This window comes from Eumetopias jubatus, unplaced genomic scaffold (assembly GCF_037043125.1).
Source record: "Eumetopias jubatus isolate StellerSeaLion01/CBP00866 unplaced genomic scaffold, mEumJub1_p1.0 scaffold_7, whole genome shotgun sequence".
Classification (NCBI taxonomy): domain Eukaryota; kingdom Metazoa; phylum Chordata; class Mammalia; order Carnivora; family Otariidae; genus Eumetopias; species Eumetopias jubatus.
The window spans coordinates 59,424,521-59,443,150 of record NW_028274813.1 but is presented as its reverse complement, the minus strand read 5'-3'; the positions used below and the strand labels follow the sequence as shown (position 1 = coordinate 59,443,150).

Here is an 18,630-nt window from a genome sequence, read left to right as displayed (position 1 = left end):
CTATTATTGTATTGTTATCAATGTGTTTCTTTGCTTTTGTTATTAATTGCCTTATATAATTGGCTGCTCCCATGTTCGGGGCATAGATATTTACAATTGTTAGATCTTCTTGTTGGATAGACCTTTTAAGTAGGATATAGTGTCCTTCCTCATCTCTTATTACAGTCTTTGTTTTAAAATCTAGTTTGTCTGATATAAGGATTGCCACCCCAGCTTTCTTTTGGTGTCCATTAGCATGGTAAATGGTTTTCCACCCCCTCACTTTCAATCTGGGGGTGTCTTTGGGTCTAAAATGAGTCTCTTGCAGACAGCATATTGATGGGTCTTGTTTTTTAATCCAATCTGATAGCCTGTGTCTTTTGATTGGGGCATTGAGCCCATTTACATTCAGGGTAACTATTGAAAGGTATGAATTTAGTGCCATTGTATTGCCTGTAAGGTGACTGTTACTGTATGTTGTTTGTGTTCCTTTCTGATCTTTGCTGCTTTTAGGCTCTCTCTTTGCTTAGAGGACCCCTTTCAATATTTCTTGGAGGGCTGGTTTCGTGTTTGCAAATTCCTTTAGTTTTTGTTTGTTCTGGAAGCTTTTTATCTCTCCTTCTATTTTCAATGACAGCCTAGCTGGATATAGTATTCTTGGCTGCATATTTTTCTCGTTTAGTGCTCTGAAGATATCTTGCCAGCCCTTTCTGGCCTGCCAGGTCTCTGTGGATAGGTCTGTTGCCAATCTAATATTTTTACCATTGTAGTTTACATATCTCTTCTCCCGAGCTGCTTTCAGAATTTTCTCTTTGTCTCTGAGACTCGTAAGTTTTACTATTAGATGTTGGGGTGTTGACCTATTATTATTGATTTTGAGAGGGGTTCTCTGTGCCTCCTGGATTTTGATGCCTGTTTCCTTCCTCACATTAGGGAAGTTCTCTGCTATTATTTGCTCCAATATACCTTCTGCCCCTCTCTCTCTTTCTTCTTCTTCTGGGATCCCAATTATTCTAATGTTTCGTCTTATCGTATCACTTATCCTTCGAATTCTGCCCTCGTGATCCTGTAGTTGTTTCTCTCTCTTTTTCTCAGCCTCTTTATTTTCCATCATTTGGTCTTCTATATCACTGATTCTTTCTTCTGCTTCATTTATCCTAGCAGTTAGTGCCCCCATTTTTGATTGCACCTCATCAATAGCCTTTTTGATTTCGACTTGGTTAGATTTTAGTTCTTTTATTTCTCCAGAAAGGGTTTCTCTAATAACTTCCACGGTTTTTTCAAGCCCAGCTAGTATCTTTAAAGTCATGATTCTGAACTCTAGGTCTGACATCGTACTAATGTCCATATTGAGTAGGTCCCTGGCAGACAGTACTACCTCTTGTTCTTTTTGCTGAGGTGATTTTTTTCGTCTTGTCATTTTGTCCAGAGGAGAATAGATGAATGAGAGAACAAAATGCTAACAGGTTTACAACGTCCCCAGCAAATATACTGTATACAAATCAAAAAAGACCTGAAACCAGGGGAAAAGAAAGGGAAGGAAAGAAAAAAGAAGGAGAAAAAAAAAAAAAAAAGAAAAAAGATAAAAACAAAAACAGAACAATACAAAAAAAGCAGAATGTGATCAAATATGATCAGGCTAGTGCATAGATCAGTGCCACACACTAGATTTTGGGCGTATTTTGGTCTGTTAGAAAAAAGTGCCTCCTAAAATTTTAAAGGAAGAAAGACATATATGTACAAAATAAAGGTTGATACAATGAAGGGATAGAAGATGAGTGTAAAGATGAAAATTATAAAAGATTTTATAAAAGGACTTGATAAGATAAGAAGTTGTTTGAAAAAAGAAAGAAGATTTAAAAAAAAAAAAAGAAAAAAGGGAGAGAATGTGATCAGGCAGGAGACTAGAACAGAGCCATACACTAGTGATTTAGGATATATTTTTATCTGTTAGAAGAAACTGTATCTCAAAATTTTAAAGAGAGAACAACTTATATATATATGCCAAAAATAAGGGTAACTACTATGAAGGGATAAAATATGACTCTAAAAATGAAAAATAAAAAATGTTTTTTTTTTTTTAAAAAGAGAGAAGATGTTGGTTGAAAAAGGGAAAAAGAAAAAAACAGTTACCAAAAATTAACTTTGATGAACTAATGAATCATGGTAAAAAAAAGCCATGAATTCTATGTGCAGTATTCCCCTAGCGCTGGAGTTCTCCCGTTCTCCTTGATCGGTAAACTTGGTCTTGGCTTGCTGGCTGTTCGTGCTGATCTTCTGGGGGAGGGGCCTGTTGCTGTGGTTTCCAGATGTCTTTGCCGGAGGCTGAATTGTCCCGCCCTTGTCGGTCCGGGCTAAGCAAGCTGCTCGGGTTTGATCTCAGGAGCTTTTGTTCCCTGTAAGCTCTCTGTACAGCTTTGGAAGACCACGGCAAAAATGGTGGCCTCCCAATCTACACCCGGAGGAGCTGAGAACTCGGGTCCCCGCTCCTCAGTGCGCCCCCAGAGAAAAGCAGTCACTCCCTTGTCCCCGGTCTCCGGCCACACTCCGTGCTCACCCGGCCTGTGACCGAGCATTGCTATCTCTGGCACCCGACCCCGTGTGGAGTCTCCAAACCCAGCAGATCCCTGCGGTGCGCTCCCGCGCTGCTCCTCCCCGGGAAGGAAGGGGAGTCTCCCCGGTTCTGCCGCTTGTTGGGTCCCTGCTGCAGGAGCAGTTGCCCGACTGGGCCGCGGATCACAGTTTATGGCAACTCCAAACTGAGAGCCCGCGCCTCAGCTCGGTCTCTGCAGCCGGCTTCCCCGCTCCCATACCTGGGAGTTCTGCTGCACTCAGGCTCCCCCGGTCTTTCTGTGACCCCAAGGGTCCTGAGACCACACTGTCCCGGGAGGATTCCACCCCCTGCTTAGCCACTGCAGCGACGTCCCTCAGCGGAGCCGACTTCTAACAGTTCCAATTTTGTGCTCCGCGACTCTATCACTTGCCAGAAGCGGCCGGCGGAGGCCCCTCCCCCACCGTCTATCCTCGAATATCGCCTCGGATTCACTTCTCCGCACGTCCTACCTTCCAGTAAGTGGTCGCTTCTCTGTTCAGATAGTTGTTGCTACTCTCCTCTTTGATCTCCTGTTGAGTTCGTAGGTGTTCAGAATGGTTAGATCCCTATTCAGCTGAATTCCTGAGACCAGACGAAATCTAGGTCTCCTACTCCTCCGCCATCTTGCTCCGCCCCTGTTGGTTAGTTCTTAAATTTTATTTTATTTTGTTTTTTTAGATTTTATTTATTTGAGAGAGAGACAGAGATAGTGAGAGAGAGCACAAGTGGGGAGGAGAGGGAGAAGCAGGCTCCCCGCAGAGCAAGGAGCCCGATGTGGGACTCGATCCCAGGACTCTGGGATTATGACCTGAGCCGAAGGCAAGATGCTTAACCGACTGAGCCATCGAGGCACCCAGTTCTTAAATTTTAAATGAGGTGCTAAAACATTAACTCTAAGAAGACTATAACAAATTGAGGATATATGATTTAGTTTCTGGAGCAACCACAAGAAGATATAAAATGTCATCTGAAAAAGCAATATAAGAATTAAAATGGAATACTAAAGTATATTTGGTTAACTCAAAGAAGGTAGGAAAGGAGGAAGAGAGCAATAACAAAAGATAAACAACAAATAGATTGTAGACCTAAATCCAACCACAAATAATTGTAAGAAAATGAACTAAGTACTCCAATTAAAGGCAGGTTTTGTGACATTAAAGGCAATAAATGGGACACAATTTTATACAGTTTGTAAGAAACATACTTGAAACAATAAAACACAGATAAATGGAAGTAAAGGGATGGAAAGATACATAAGCTATAGCATGAGAAATGTTCTGTGGCTATATTAATATCAGATTAAGTAGGCTTAAAGTCAGAGTATCACCAGATAGAGGGACATTTCATCAGGAAGACATAACAAACCTAAATATTTATATACATAATAGCATCTTCAAAATACAAAAAGCAAAAACTGACAAAGGAAAAAAATACACTATTAGGCAATCACAATTGAAAATATTGACACTGTTCTCTCTGATTGATAGATCTAGACAAGATCATTACCACTGTGGAAGGCTTAACTTTTCATTCACTTTGATCTACCTGAAATTTATAAAACAATCAACAAATGTAGGATAAATCCCTACATTTATCTCAGTCAGTTGAGCGTTCCACTCTTGATTTTGGCTCAGGTCATGATCTCAGGGTTGTGAGATTCAGCCCCATGCCAGGCTCCTCACTCAGCGGGGAGTCTGCTTGAGATTCTCTCCATCTCCCTCTGCATGTTCACATGCTCGCTCGTTCCCTCAACCTCTCAAATGAATGAATAAATCTTAAATAAATAAAAATAAATAAAATAAATGTAGAATACTCATTCTTCTCAAGGTCATATGGAAAATGCTGGACTGGACCTTGAAATATTTAATGATAAGTTTGAAAAGATTAAAATCATAAAGAGTATATTTTCTGTTCACAAGGGAATGAAATAAATTAACAAGAATAAGGTCTAGAATATCTTTAAATATTTGGAAATTAAATAGTTCCCTTTTAAATACTCCAGGGGTCAATGTAAGTAGAGAAAAGGAAATTAGAAAAATACTACAAATTTAAAATTATGAAATAATATGTATCAAATCTTGTGAGTTATAGCTAAAGCAGCTGTAGTCTTCCAGAGGTTTATATCACTTTAAATCTACATATGGAGAAGAAACATCCACAATCAATTATTGAAATTTCCATCTTATGGATGAAAAAGGTGAGCAAACTAAACAAAATAAATAGAAGAACAAAATATAAAGAGCAAAAATAAATAAACAATAGAAAAAAGTAAGCCAGAGATGGGTTTTTTATGAAAATTAGTCAAATGTATAAGCCCTGGTAAAACTGAACAAAGAAATAAGTAAGTCAGAGAAAGAAAATACCATGTGATTTCACTCATATGTGGAATTTAAGAAATAAAACAAATGAGCATAGGGAAAGGGAGAGAGAGAGAGGCAAACCAGGAAACAGACTCTGAACATACAGAGAACAAACTGAGGGTTTCTGGAGAGGAGGTGAGTGATGATATTAAATAGATATTAAATAGGTGATGGGTTTAAAGGAGTGCACTTGTAATGATCACCAGGTGTTGTGTTTAAGTATTGGATCACTAAAATTGTACATCTGAAGCTAATATTACATTGTATGTTAACCAACTGGAATTTAAATAAAAACTTAAAACTGAACAAGAAAACCCAAATTAGTAGTATCAAGAATGAATGAAAGGGTATAAGTACAGATTCTACATTTATTAAAAGATAATGGTAGTATGGAGAATTTCATGGTACTGCATTTGATAACAGATGAAAGGGGTAAATTTTCTGAGAACAATTTACCAAAATTACTCAGTTATTCAATATTTCTATTTCTTGTGTAAGTTTTAGAAAGTTGGGTTTTTCAAGATTTGTCCATTTCATCTAGGTTATACGAATTTTTTTTTAAAAAGTCCTTTTAAAAAGTTATGGAAATATAAATGATCTAGAGTACTCAAAACAGTCTTGTAAAATTGGAATTTGGAGCATTCATACTACCTGATTTCAAGACTCAAAAACTAAAATAATCAAGACTGAGTCTTGTGCCAGTACAAATCAGAGGGACAGTGTAGAGAGCCCAGAAATAGAACTACTCATATCTAATCACTTAATTTTTTTTGCATTTTAATAGCTTTATTGAGATTCATATGCCATTCACACATTTAGTGTACAATTCAGTATTTTCTATTGTATTTACAGAAGTGTGCATTCCCACAATTTTAGAATATTTTAATCAATCCCAAAAGAAACCTTGTACCCACTATTAGTCACTCCTATTCATTCCCCCCAAAATACTCCTCCTCCAGGCTTACATAACTAGTAATCTGCTATCTGTCTCAATAGATTTGCCTAGTCTGGACATTTTATATAATGGAATAATACATGTGGTTTTTGTGGCTAGCTTCTTTCACTTTGCATAATGTATTTAAAGTTCATCCATGTGGTAACATGTATTAGTACTTTTATTGTTAGATCAATACTTTTGCCAAATAATAATTATATGGATATATTACATTTTGTTTATTCATTGGTCAGTTGATGGACATTTGAGTTTATACTTTGTGGTTATTGTGAGTAATGATACCACGAACATCCATACAGTTTTTGTATGGATATATATTTACTTTTGTTTTGGATGTATACCTGGCAATGGAATTTCTGGATCATATGGTAACTCTTATGTATGACATCTTGATGAGCTACTGCTTTGTCTTTTTGTTACTGGCTTATTTCACTTAGTGTAATGTCCTCATTACTGTAGAATGGGTCAGAATTTCCTTCCGTTTTAAGACTGAATAATATTCCATTGGTAATATATACCACATTGTGTTTATTTATCCATCAGTGGATACTTGGGTTTCCTCTACCTATGATTATTTTGAAAAATGCTGCTAGGAACATGGGTGTACAAATATCTTGAGATTGTGCTTTCAGTTCTTTTGAGTTTATACCCAGAAGTGGAATTCCTGCATCATGTGCTAATTCTGTTTTTCCTTTTTGAGGAACTGCAATCCTGTCCACAATGGCTGCACCATTTTATATTTGAACAGTGCACAAGGCTCTCAGTTTCTCCACATCCTCAACAACACTTGTTTTCTGTTTTTCTTTCTTTTCTTCTCTTCCCTTTTTTCTTTCTTTTTTTTTTTCCTGGATTTTCTCTTCTGTTCTGGTCTGCATGTCTGCCTTTATGCCAGTACCACACTCTTTGGATTATTGTAGCTTTGTATGAGTTTTGAAATCAGCATATGTAAAAACTTTATATGTTACATCTTATTGGGGAATTGACCCTTTTATCATTATAAAGTGCCCTTCCTTGTAGCAGTTTTTGACTTAAAGTCTATTTGCCTGATGTTATTATAGCCACTACTGCTCTTTTTTGGCTCCTTTTTGCATGGAATAACTTTTTCTATCTCTTCAATTTAAGCCTTTGTATGTCCTTAGATGTAAAGTGAATCTTTCACAGACCACACATAGTTGTATCCTGTTTTGTTTTGTTTTTTATCCATTCTGCCAATGTATGTCCTTTGAGGAATTTATTTCAGTTACATTTAAAGTAATTACTGATAGAGAAGGACATACTGTTGCTATTTTGTTCATTGTTCTCTAAATGACTTATAGTTTCTTCAACCTGCATTTCCTCCCTCACTGCCTACCTTTGTTCTCAGTTGATATTTTTATAATGATTCGCTTTTATTCCCTTCTCATTTCCTTTTGTGTATAATTCTGTAGATATTTTCTTTGTAGTTTGCCATGGGGTTACATAAAATATCCTAAAAGTTATAGCAATTTATTTTTTTTAAAGATTTTATTTATTTATTTGACAGAGAGACAGTGAGAGCAGGAACACAAGCAGGGGGAGTGGGAGAGGGAGAAGCAGGCTTCCCGCTGAGCAGGGAGCCCGATGTGGGGCTTGATCCCAGGACCCTGGGATCATGACCTAAGCCGAAGGCAGACGCCTAACGACTGAGCCACCCAGGCGCAATTTATTTTAAAGTTGATAACCTCATTCACATAGAAATTATACTCTTTTACTGCCTCCCCACTTTATGTTGTCACAAATTACATTTTTATATATCATGTACTCATTAACATAGATTCATAATTATTTTTATGCTTTTGCCTTTAACTTCTGTAATAGAATAAAAAGTAGGTTTGTAAACCAAAATTACAGTAATACTGATTTTTATACTTGTCCATATATTTACTTTTACTAGAGAACTTTATAATTTCATATGGCTTTTTATTTACTGTCTAGTGTCCTTTTATTTCTCTTGAAGGACTCCTTTTAGCATTTCTTGTTAGGGCAGGTTAATGTTAATAAACTCCCTTGGTTTTTGTTTATGTGAGAATGTCTTAACATTGTCCTAATTTTTGACAGACATTTTTGACAGATATGGAATTATTTTTTGACAGGGCATTGGATTTTGTTTTGTTTTGTTTTTCTATTCACCAGTTTAAATATATTGTCCCACTGCTTTCTGACCTTTAAGGTTTCTTCTGACTAATCTGCTGGTAATCTTAAGGATCCTTTGTACACGAAGAGTTCTTTTTCTCTTGTTGCTTCCAAGATTCAATTTGTTTTTGACTTTCAGTGGCTTGATTATAATGTATCTTAGTATGGGTCTTTCTAGATTTATCCTACTTGGAGTTTTTTGAATTTCTTGTATTTTTACATCCTATATTTTCTCAAATTTGGGAAGTTTTCAACCATTTTTCAAGTGAACTCTGCCCCCACTCTTTCCCTCTTCCCTTTCTTTGAATCCCATAATGTTATATTAGTCCACTTGATAGCACCATAAATCCCTTAGGCTCTATTCACTTTTTTTTATTATTTTTTCTTTTTGCTCCTTAGACAATAATTTCAAATCAACTTTGTTTAGGTTCACTGATTCTTTATTCTGTCTGTTTGAGTGTGCTGTTGAACCCTTTTAGTGAATTTTTCAATTTAGATAATGTGTTTTTTAGCTCCAGAATGTCTGTTTCTTTTTTTTAATAATTGTGTTAATTTGTTGGTATCCTCATTTTGTTCGTATATTGCTGTCCTGATACTGTTTAATTTTTTGTTCATGTTCTCCTCTATCTCATTGAGCATTCTTAAGATAGTTATTTAAAGTCTTTGTCCAATAAGTTTAAGGCCTGTGTTTCTTTAGGGTTGGTTTCTGAGGATTTATTTTGTTCCTTCAAATAGGCCATGATTCCTTGTTTCTTTGTATGCCTTCTGGTTTTTGTTGTTGAAAATTGAGCATTTGAATAAATATCCACATCTCCCAGGCTTTGTGGACTGGCTCTGTACAGGAGGAGACTCACTAATCAGAGTTGTGTGACGGCTCACACCACTTTTTTTTTCTTGGGCCTTTTCTGGAGAGGAATCTTCCCTGGACCTATGTATGCTTTTTTTTTTTTTTCTTTTTTTTTTACACCAATTCTCCCCTATACTTGGTTGCTTTAAATGTCCTTAATTTCCCTTAGAGTCTCACACTTGCTTCTTTGCAGGGCCTTGGATATATATTGCAGTCTTCTGCTAATAATTTCTTGACTCCAGACATCTGAGGCTCTGCACTTCTCCTGTAGTTCTCATTAGCCACGGTATCCACTACTGCTTTCAGCAACCTCAAACTTAATATCTGAACTGTGCCTTTGTTCCCATCAGCACTCCACATCAGACAAGGCAGAAACAAATCCCTTGAACAGCCTATAGATAAGCCAGAATGTTCGAAAAAAAAGCCCCTCTTTTTTGTCTCATCCAAGGAAGGAGCTAGGAATTGGGCAGTCTCCTCCCAACTGATATCACTGTGATGTGCCAGGAAGACAGTCCAGGAGGGGCAAGTAAAAATGCCACAGACTCTTCTACCAGTTTGAGAGTGTCTTTTTTTTGGTTGGGTGTCCATTTAGTTGCTGCTGATCCTTAACTGGTTTCCAGAATTCCCACAAAGCTTTGGTTCATACGTTATTTATTTTTTGTTTCCATTGGAGAATTCACGCCTGGAGCTTCTTAGTCAACCCTCTTGCAGAAGTCACTGTCATTGTGGTTTTGATTTGCATTTCCCTAATAGCTAATGATGTCTTGTCTTTTCTTGTGTTTATTAACCATTTGTCTATGATTTAGAGAAATGTTTGTATTCTGATCCTTTGCCCATTGTTTAGTTTTGTGTTTATTCTTTGTTATTGAGTTATAAAGTTCTTTATGTATTATACTTACAAACTTTTTAACACATATATGTCATTTGTAAAATTTTTCACCTTTTTTTTAAGATTTTATTTATTTATTTGACAGAGAGAGACACAGCAAGAGAGGGAACAGAAGCAGGGGGAGTGGGAGAGGGAAAAGCAGGCTTCCGCAGATCAGGGAGCCCAACGTGGGGCTCAGTCCCAGTACCGTGGGATCATGACCTGAGCCAAAAGCAGACGCTTAACGACTGAGCCACCCAGGTGCCCCAATTTTTCTCTTTCTTAATGATATATGGGACAAAAAGTTTTTTATTGTGATGAAGTCCATTTTATATTTTTTATTTAATGTCACTTGAAGGCTTAGAAGGTTATGCTTAACCCAGTTCAAAATTTTTTTTTTATCTTAAGATAAATTTTTACTCCTAAGATGTTTTCTCCTAAGATTTTTATAGTTTTGGCTTTTACATTTAGTTCTGTGATCAATTTTAAGTTAATTTTTCTATATGTTTTAAGAAAGTTGTCTAACTTCATTCTTTTGCTTGTGGCACTTAATTGATTTTAGACCAGGACATCAGGTCAGTCCAGTGAGGAGAGGTAAGTCAGCAAGTAGTGGTGCAGTAGCTGGTTATCAGTATGGAACAGAAAGGACTCTTACTTCATGCTATAATCAAAAATAAAGTCAAGGTGGATTGTAGACCTAAACAAGAAAGCTAAAATTTGAGAGATATTGTTAGAAACTTGAGGAAAAATATCTTTATTACATTGGGATAGCCAGGCATTTTAAAAAGGACAGAAATAGCTCTAACCATAATGAAAAAAATTGATAAATCTGCCTTTAATAAAATTAAAAATCAGTACTCCTCAAAGGCCAACTTTTAAGAAAATGAAAAGGTAAACCATAGCCTAGGAGAAAATATTTTCAATTCATGTATCTGACAGAGGACTTATATTAAATATGTTTAAATAATTCCCACAAATAGATAATAAGAAGATAAACACCCCCCCTCAAAAATGGGCAGAAGACCGGAAGAGAAACTTCACAAATATCCAGTGAACACACGAAAATATTTTAATTTGTAAATAGGAAAACACAAATTTAAAAGTGATACTACATCACATGCACTGCGGTATCTGAAATTAAAAAACTGACAACAAATATGGGTGAGGATGTCAGCAACCAAAATTCTGATCCACTGCTAATGTGAGTATAAGATGGTACAACCTGTTTTGAAAACTGCTTGGCAGTTTCTTGTACAGTGGAACAATATCCACTCTGTGACATAGCAATTCCATTTCTAGATGTTTACCCAAGGAAAATGAAAACAAATGTACATTGTAAGACTTTTAGAGGAATGTTTATAGGAGCTCATTCATAATATCCAAATAGTGAAAACAAGTCAAGTACCATTGATTAACAGGAAAATAGCTTATGGTATATTCATAAGTGGAATACTGTTTTGCATGAAAAGAATGAACTATTTACGTGCACAAACAGATGAATTTCCAATATATAGTTGATTGAAATAAGTTAGATAGAAGGTTACAGACTTAAAAGTTCCATTGTTTTTTATGAAGTTGAATAGGTGAAATAATTCATGGTATTTCAAATCAAATAATATTAGTTTTTGTCTCTTGATGCAGATTAGCTGAAAGAGAGTAGCTGTCTAGATTTAAAAATTTGTCAAAAAATAAATGAAGTATACACTCAATCTGTGCATTTCACTCTATATAAATTTCACCTAAAATAAAACCCCTACAGTGGTTTGGCTTATGAGGTATGATGAAAGTCTTCCATTTGTTTTGATACATTTTTTTCCTCTACTTCTGTGTCTTCTTTCCTCTGGTTTTTGGGCCCTCTTTTACTATCTAGAATTTTGGTGTCTTACTACTATTCTTTCCTTATTATGGCTCTCTTGCATTAGCGTACTGCTGCTGTATCCCAAACTTTTAAAGGTGCTGACTTGATGCTTCTTAATTGGGAGTTAATTGAAAGGCATATCATTAAATAGTCATTGTTTACATTTATAATTTTTCATCTTAGGAAACATAAATAATGCTATTTTTCATATCTCTGTATTTTGGAAATTAGTTATTTTTATTTTCATATACTTTTTTCAGATATTTTTATGCTGTGTTTATACTTATAGGTATATTGATTGCCTAAATATTGTTTAGTGCATAAGCCTTTAATTTTAAAAGGAAATTAATATGAAAAAATAAGATCTCTTTAAATGAAATTCATATTATTTACTTAATAAATAGGCATTAGATAGCTTCAGTGAACCAGGTGCTAGGTTTGCCCCGGGATCATAAGTGGATGTGAGGGACAGTGTCAAGCAGATGGAGAATTTAGCATGTCCAAATTAGAGCAAAGTGTGCAGTTGGGGAAGAATAAGAAAATATGAAATGGGTCTGGGTCATGAAATGCTACTGTTATTTTCCAAAACTTAGTTTTATTTCTGGAAGCAAAGGGAGAGCCAATAAAGGATACCAAGATAGGGTAGGTAGGAGTTAGTGTGATCAATCAGAGATGTATTCTAGAAATAGCTCTCTGAAATATTTATTAGCTCTGAGATGCAACCTGAAAACACATGCACTTATTGGGTATGAATGAACTGTGTTAAAAGTTAATAATTCTATGTACTAGCTAGTCCATATTCCATTCTGATCTATGTTGAATATTTTCTTATGTCAGATCTATGTACTACCTTAGAAATTATCTGTATCTCTAATTGTTCAGTGTTCAAATTTTAAAATGTCATCATTGTTAACTTTTCTTGTAGTCCTGTTTCCATTCCTTTTGCTATTGGACATATGTGTGCAATCTATACATTTTTGTGATAAACTGAATTACATTGCATGAAATTGAATCCTTATTAGTTCCATGACTTTGAAGAAGTTATTACTCTCTGCTTCTACTTAATTCTATCCTATTATTACAATATCTAACTCATAGGTCCACATGAAGATTTGCTGATTAACACAATGTAAAGTGCTTAGAACAGGGCCAGGCACATACTAATTTTCACTAAGAGTTGATTGACTATCATGAGTAGTATGTGTATTAACCTTTATTCTGATATAGATATGCAAACCATGTTTTTTTTCAAATGAATAGCTTTTTAAACTCATATAATAAACAGTATTACAAAAATGATATTTTTAAAAGCAACATGCTAAATAAATACCTACATGCATGTTGATACCTTTGAAAATAATTGTCATGTTTACTAATCCTTTTACTTTGTGATTTAAAATGTTTCTTTAATCTTTTTTTGAATAATTCAGTAGTTTAAAATGAGTATGGAGACTCCTGGGTGTCTCAGTGGGTTGTGTCTGACACTTGATTTTAGCTCAGGTCTCAATCTCAGGGTAGTGAGTTCAGGCCCCGTGTTGGGCTCCATGCTGGGTGTGGAGCTTACTTAAAAGAAAAATGAGTATAAATTACCGTATTTGTTATTAAATCCCTAGTTATTTACTTTCTTATGGTGTTTTTAAAATGTATATATGTAATTAAGTTGTGTGTGTGTGTGTGTGTGTGTGTGTGTGTATAAATCTGTAGAAACATGTCATTGCCTGGCATGTTGCCTGGTGGGTACCGGTATATTGTCTAGTGGGTGCTCAATGAATATTTACTGAATAACTATGTTTTCTATATGTTGTGTGTGTGTGTGTGTGTGTGTACACATCAGCTACAGTACATGCGGTTTTAAGAGACTTGTTCACATAATTATTGTTTTTCTTTTTTAATCTTTGGTATTTTTAGAACTCTGAGTATTGTATAAATATTCATTTAAACCAAGTTATTGGTATTTTTCCAGGGCTTTGAAGAAACAAGTTACCCTTTGAATTTGAAAACTCTTTACTCCAAGTTATTGCAATGTGAGAAAAGCATTCTAGTTGTTTTTAAATCTAAAATGAAGTGATTTTTAAAGATTCTTTTAAATGAAAAAGAATAAAAACTTATTTATATAATCCTAAGTGCTCCCAAACATGTGCAGTTCAAAGTACATAATTCACATTGACACCAGAGTGTAGTTTCTGTTTTGACTGGAAGAGTCAGGTATTATTTTTTTGTCTGCAAAGGAAAGAATTGTATAGCATCCAAGAGGGAAGACATTTGATTGTATGCAATCAAAATGATCAGTGACTGAAAGCAGATTGCACAGAAGGAGAAATGGCAGTTGTTAAAAACTTATATAATACTAGAGAACTTTTTGTTAAAAACTTAAGGCATGGTAATCTTTCAGAAAGTACACATAATACATTATATGTTCAAAAAAAAAAGAAGATAGTAGGAAGGGAAAAATGAAGGGGGGGAAATCGGAGGGGGAGATGAACCATGAGAGACTATGGACTCAGAAACAAACTGAGGGTTCTGGAGGGGAGGGGGGTGGAGGGCTTGGTGATGGGTATTAAAGAGGGCATGGCATGTACTGAATGGAGCACTGGGTGTTATACACGAACAGTGAATCATGGAACACTACATCAAGAACTAATGATATAATGTATGGTGATTAACATAACAATAAAAAGATACCTTACAAATAAAAAAAGTACACATAAAACAATCATAACAATGTATTGTCTGCTTGGTATAATTCTTCAGAATTTACAATAAGAAGTAAGAGGAAAATACTGCTGAAAACAGATCTTGTATTAAATATGGGCCAAATTCAGTTTATAAAAATTTGCCATCAATTATGTTTTATATGTTTAGTTCATTCACATTATAGAATTAGTTTGGTTTGTTTATAGAGAAAAATTTAATCCTTCTTATCAGTGAACCTAGAAACCATAGAATCTCTGAGCCCTTGAGATATTTGTACCCTGCTACAACTGTCCAGCTTTTTTATTTATATCCCCCACTCATTTATTCCTTCTCACGTTATTTTGAAGGAAATTTACCAGACATAATATCCTTTTTATCCATAAATTTTATTGTCTTTCTAAAAGATATCAACTGTTGCTTAAAACATAATCTCGTTATCACAACAAAAATATTAATAAAAACATTGTCAAACATCTGACTACTTTTCAAATTCCAGTGATCTCATAAATATTGTAACTTTCCTCTTTATTTTGAATCTGTATTTAAGAAGAATTACACATTGCAGATGATTGAATTGACTCTTAACACTATTTTTAATTTATAGATTCCCCTTCTATCTCTTTTTATCCATTAAATTTTAAAATTTTATTTAATTTTTTAAGTAGGCTACTTGCCCAGCATGGAGCCCACCGTGGGGCTTGAACTCACAATCCTGAGATCAAGACCTGTACGTGTAACTGACTGAGCCACCCTGATGCCCCCTTGGAATTTATTTTTTAAACAAAATGAGTCATTTTTCTTGTAGAGTTACCTTATTCATTCACTGCATCTCTTTAGTTTTATTTAATACGTTCCTCTCTCTGCATATGGCAATTTGATCTATAGGCTTGATCAGATTTAGATTAATTTTTATTACCAAGACTGCAGGTGGTTTTGTGTTTTATCTGGGAATGCATGTTGGTTTGTGAAAGAACTATGTTACTAGCAGTTCAGTACTATATTAATGATCTCAGTATAGTAATGATTTCAAAATTGTGATATTCTAACATTCTCTTTTTTTTTATTAGCTTGAATACTTCTGTAGTGATTTTCTTATCTATTGTTTGATTACCTAGTGGTAAAGTTTATATAAGAAAGGGTAGATAAATTCTTGGCTTACTAGTATTCCCCAATAGTGATAGAATTAGTTTTTTAAAAATTTTATTGTCGGGACGCCTGGGTGGCTCAGTCGGTTAAGCGTCTGCCTTCGGCTCAGGTCATGATCCCAGGGTCCTGGGATCGAGTCCTGCATTGGGCTCCTTGCTGGGCGGGGAGCCTGCTTCTCCCTCTGCCTGCCTCTTGTCTCTCTCTCTCTCTGATAAATAAATAAAATCTTTATAAAAAAACCTTATTGTCATTATAAACTCAATAATTTAAACATATAGTGTGTCTTACAATATATTTCAGTTACTATCCTTATTTGATCATATTCTTTTCTGTTTAGCTGGTGGGGGACTTTTCAAGTTGTCTCCTGAGTCCTTTCTGAGTCTCTTTGATAGTTCCTCAGTACTGATAGTTAATACAAAACTTCTACTAAGAACACGTGTTATTGGATCATATTGTACATTTCTTGTCCCAGAGCTGGAGTCAGCCATATATCCACGGAGTCCTATATTTTTAGTAAGAAATGGTACTTGGACCCACAGGGTAGGTGCTGGGAGTACTCATTGCTACTGGGTTTCCTGTTATTTCTACCCTTTTCAATGGGCAAAACTAGGAAATACACAAACACACATTTTTTTAAAGATAAAGCTCTTTGTATCCTTGTACTGACACTTCCAATGCAAATTCTGAACTGAAGGGCTTTTTATTTAACCTATTTTGTCTTTCATCTTTATCTTTAGTCTCATATGGTGAGAATTCTGTTCTCAGAGACTCTGTAACAGTATACAGATAGCATTTACCTAAGTTCAATTTGAGTATTAAAAAAAATTTTAAGGGGCACCTGGGTGGCTCAGTTGGTTAAGCGTCTGGCTCTTGATTTTGGCTCAGGTCGTGATCTCAGGGATCATGGGGATCAAGCCACATCCTGGCTCTCCACTCAGCGGGGAGTCTGCTTGTCTCCCTCTCCTTTCATCCCTCCCCCCACTCAAGCGCACGTGCATGCTCTCTCTCTTCCTCTCCCTCTCCCTCTCTGTAAAATAAAATAAATAAATCTTTAAAAAAATAAAAATAAAAAAATTTTAAATATAAAAATGTAAGAAACCTCCTAGGTTTCTTGTTTCTTTTCATTCATGAAAGTAGGAAGGATCACTAAACACTTGAAAGTGTAGCCCTTTAGGACACTTGCTAGTTTGAGTGGTCCCTGGCCCAGCCTTATTTTCTATCCCTCTTGTACTTCATGGCCATGAAAACTGAGCCCAAGTATGCAGTGTGGATAAATGCCCTCGGGTTCAAAAATAGCTTTATTTTTCTTAAGCCATACTTCTCTGTTTGGCTATAGTATATTTTATTTTGTGGATCATGTAGGTAGGAAAGGAGTCTCTATCCTTGGGTTATTTCTAATTTACTTAGAAACACAAAAAATAGGTGGTCAGACAACTTGTGACCATGATTTCTCACTTTCTCCAGATAGACCCTTGATGTTTCTGCCTTCTCTCCTGTATTCTTCCTCTTTCTCCTCTTTCAGCTTATAAAATCATGTTCCCCAAATAAGCCCAGCTCAGATGTCATCTGTTCTATGAAACATTCTTTTATTCCATAGCCAAATTATCTACCCCACCTTTGTAACATCCTAGGTCATGTTTAGTCATTCCATTTAAGTACTTAATATGTAATAATTTTGTATTAAAATTAATTGAAAATGTAGAGGATAATTCTAATAAAGAATACTTCTACTAGATTGTGATGCTCACTGCTATGTCTTACTCATTTTCATGCCTCATGATTTGTGTTTTCACAAAACATTTGTATTTTGGTTGCATTTGTGACCAAATACTTGAATTGTTACGAGCTAAAGAAGGACAGCTGTAGAGTTTAATGTGTAAATCATGTGTCACTTCCAAATAAAGGCCAGATGATGTCATGTCAGAAAGGTTTCACTCAAATAATTTTTAAAAATGTGATAAGTGAATTAAGTTGTCACACAGCACATGTTGGAATAGACTTGGCAACCTGAAATGATATGCCACTGTATCAGTCAATACTGTATTATATTTACAGAACTTAATTTCAGCAAAACTTTATCTGCTAAGTTAAATTAATATTTTAAAGTTTTGATTTTGCGATTATTATTTTACTTCATTTATAAATGTATTTTGGTTTTATAATTACATATGCAGGAGGCATGTATACTCAATGTTATATTTGTAAAACATCATTATATAAGTCAATATCATCAATTTGGTAAAACTTTTTCTTTTAAATGGATTTGTATCTTACTCAAGCAGGAGAAATACTGATATAGACTAAAGAATATTATACAGGTCAGAGGCAAAAGAAATCAGTGTCAGATGCCAATTTGGATTATGACTGTGTCTGGAATGTATCATAATAATGATTTTTAATTCATTAGGACAACTAGCCTTTTGTCAAATAATCTAGAATTAATTTTGTCTAGGTCTTGAATCAGTATGCATATTTATTTATTGGTTGTTACTTCAATATGCTAATTTTTTAGGTTTATTTATTTTTTTAAATAATCTCTACATCCAACACGGGGCTTAAACTCATGACCCCAAGATCAAGAGTTGCATGCTCTATCCAACTGAGCCAGCCAGGCAGTCTTTAAATACTGAATTTAAAAATAGATGACTTAAGGAGAGATTTTTAACTTTTTCCTGGAAGATGGGTTTAGTACTGTATTCCTTTAGCTAATCCCCCAGATATCTTCATATGGTCCTGAATGACAACACATCACTTTATATCTTGTACAATTATTGTGTAAAATGTTTGATATATTTATATGAAGATCTTGGATTCAAATGGCATGGTACTTCAATTATTTTTTTCAAAATAGATGCCCATTTATGCTTTTATTTATAATTAATTTTTTAAAATTTTCATATATTCCCAGTAGGTCAGAATATCATTTCATATGTTTGTTATCACTTGTTTTACTTAAAATAAGGTTTAGTCAAAATAGAAATTAAAAACACTTATTTCCTTAGTTGTTTCCAAACCTTATAGCACTCTATAGTTATTACTTTTTTCCTTACACAATTGTTTTCTTTAGATGTTTCTAAAAATCTAAAAAACCTCTTACTGTATATTTTATGATAATTGTTATTTTTTAAAAACTCAATAAAAAATCATCACAGAATATCATATTGTGGTTTACGTAGAAC

The 18,630-nt window shown here is 34.9% G+C and overlaps 1 protein-coding gene across 2 annotated transcripts in view; it reads left to right on the top strand.

Annotated features, from left to right (window-relative positions):
• MIPOL1 (mirror-image polydactyly 1) overlaps positions 1 to 18,630 on the top strand; it is a 242,214-nt gene that overhangs the window by 58,970 nt on the left and 164,614 nt on the right. The gene's annotated exons all lie outside the window — the stretch shown is intronic.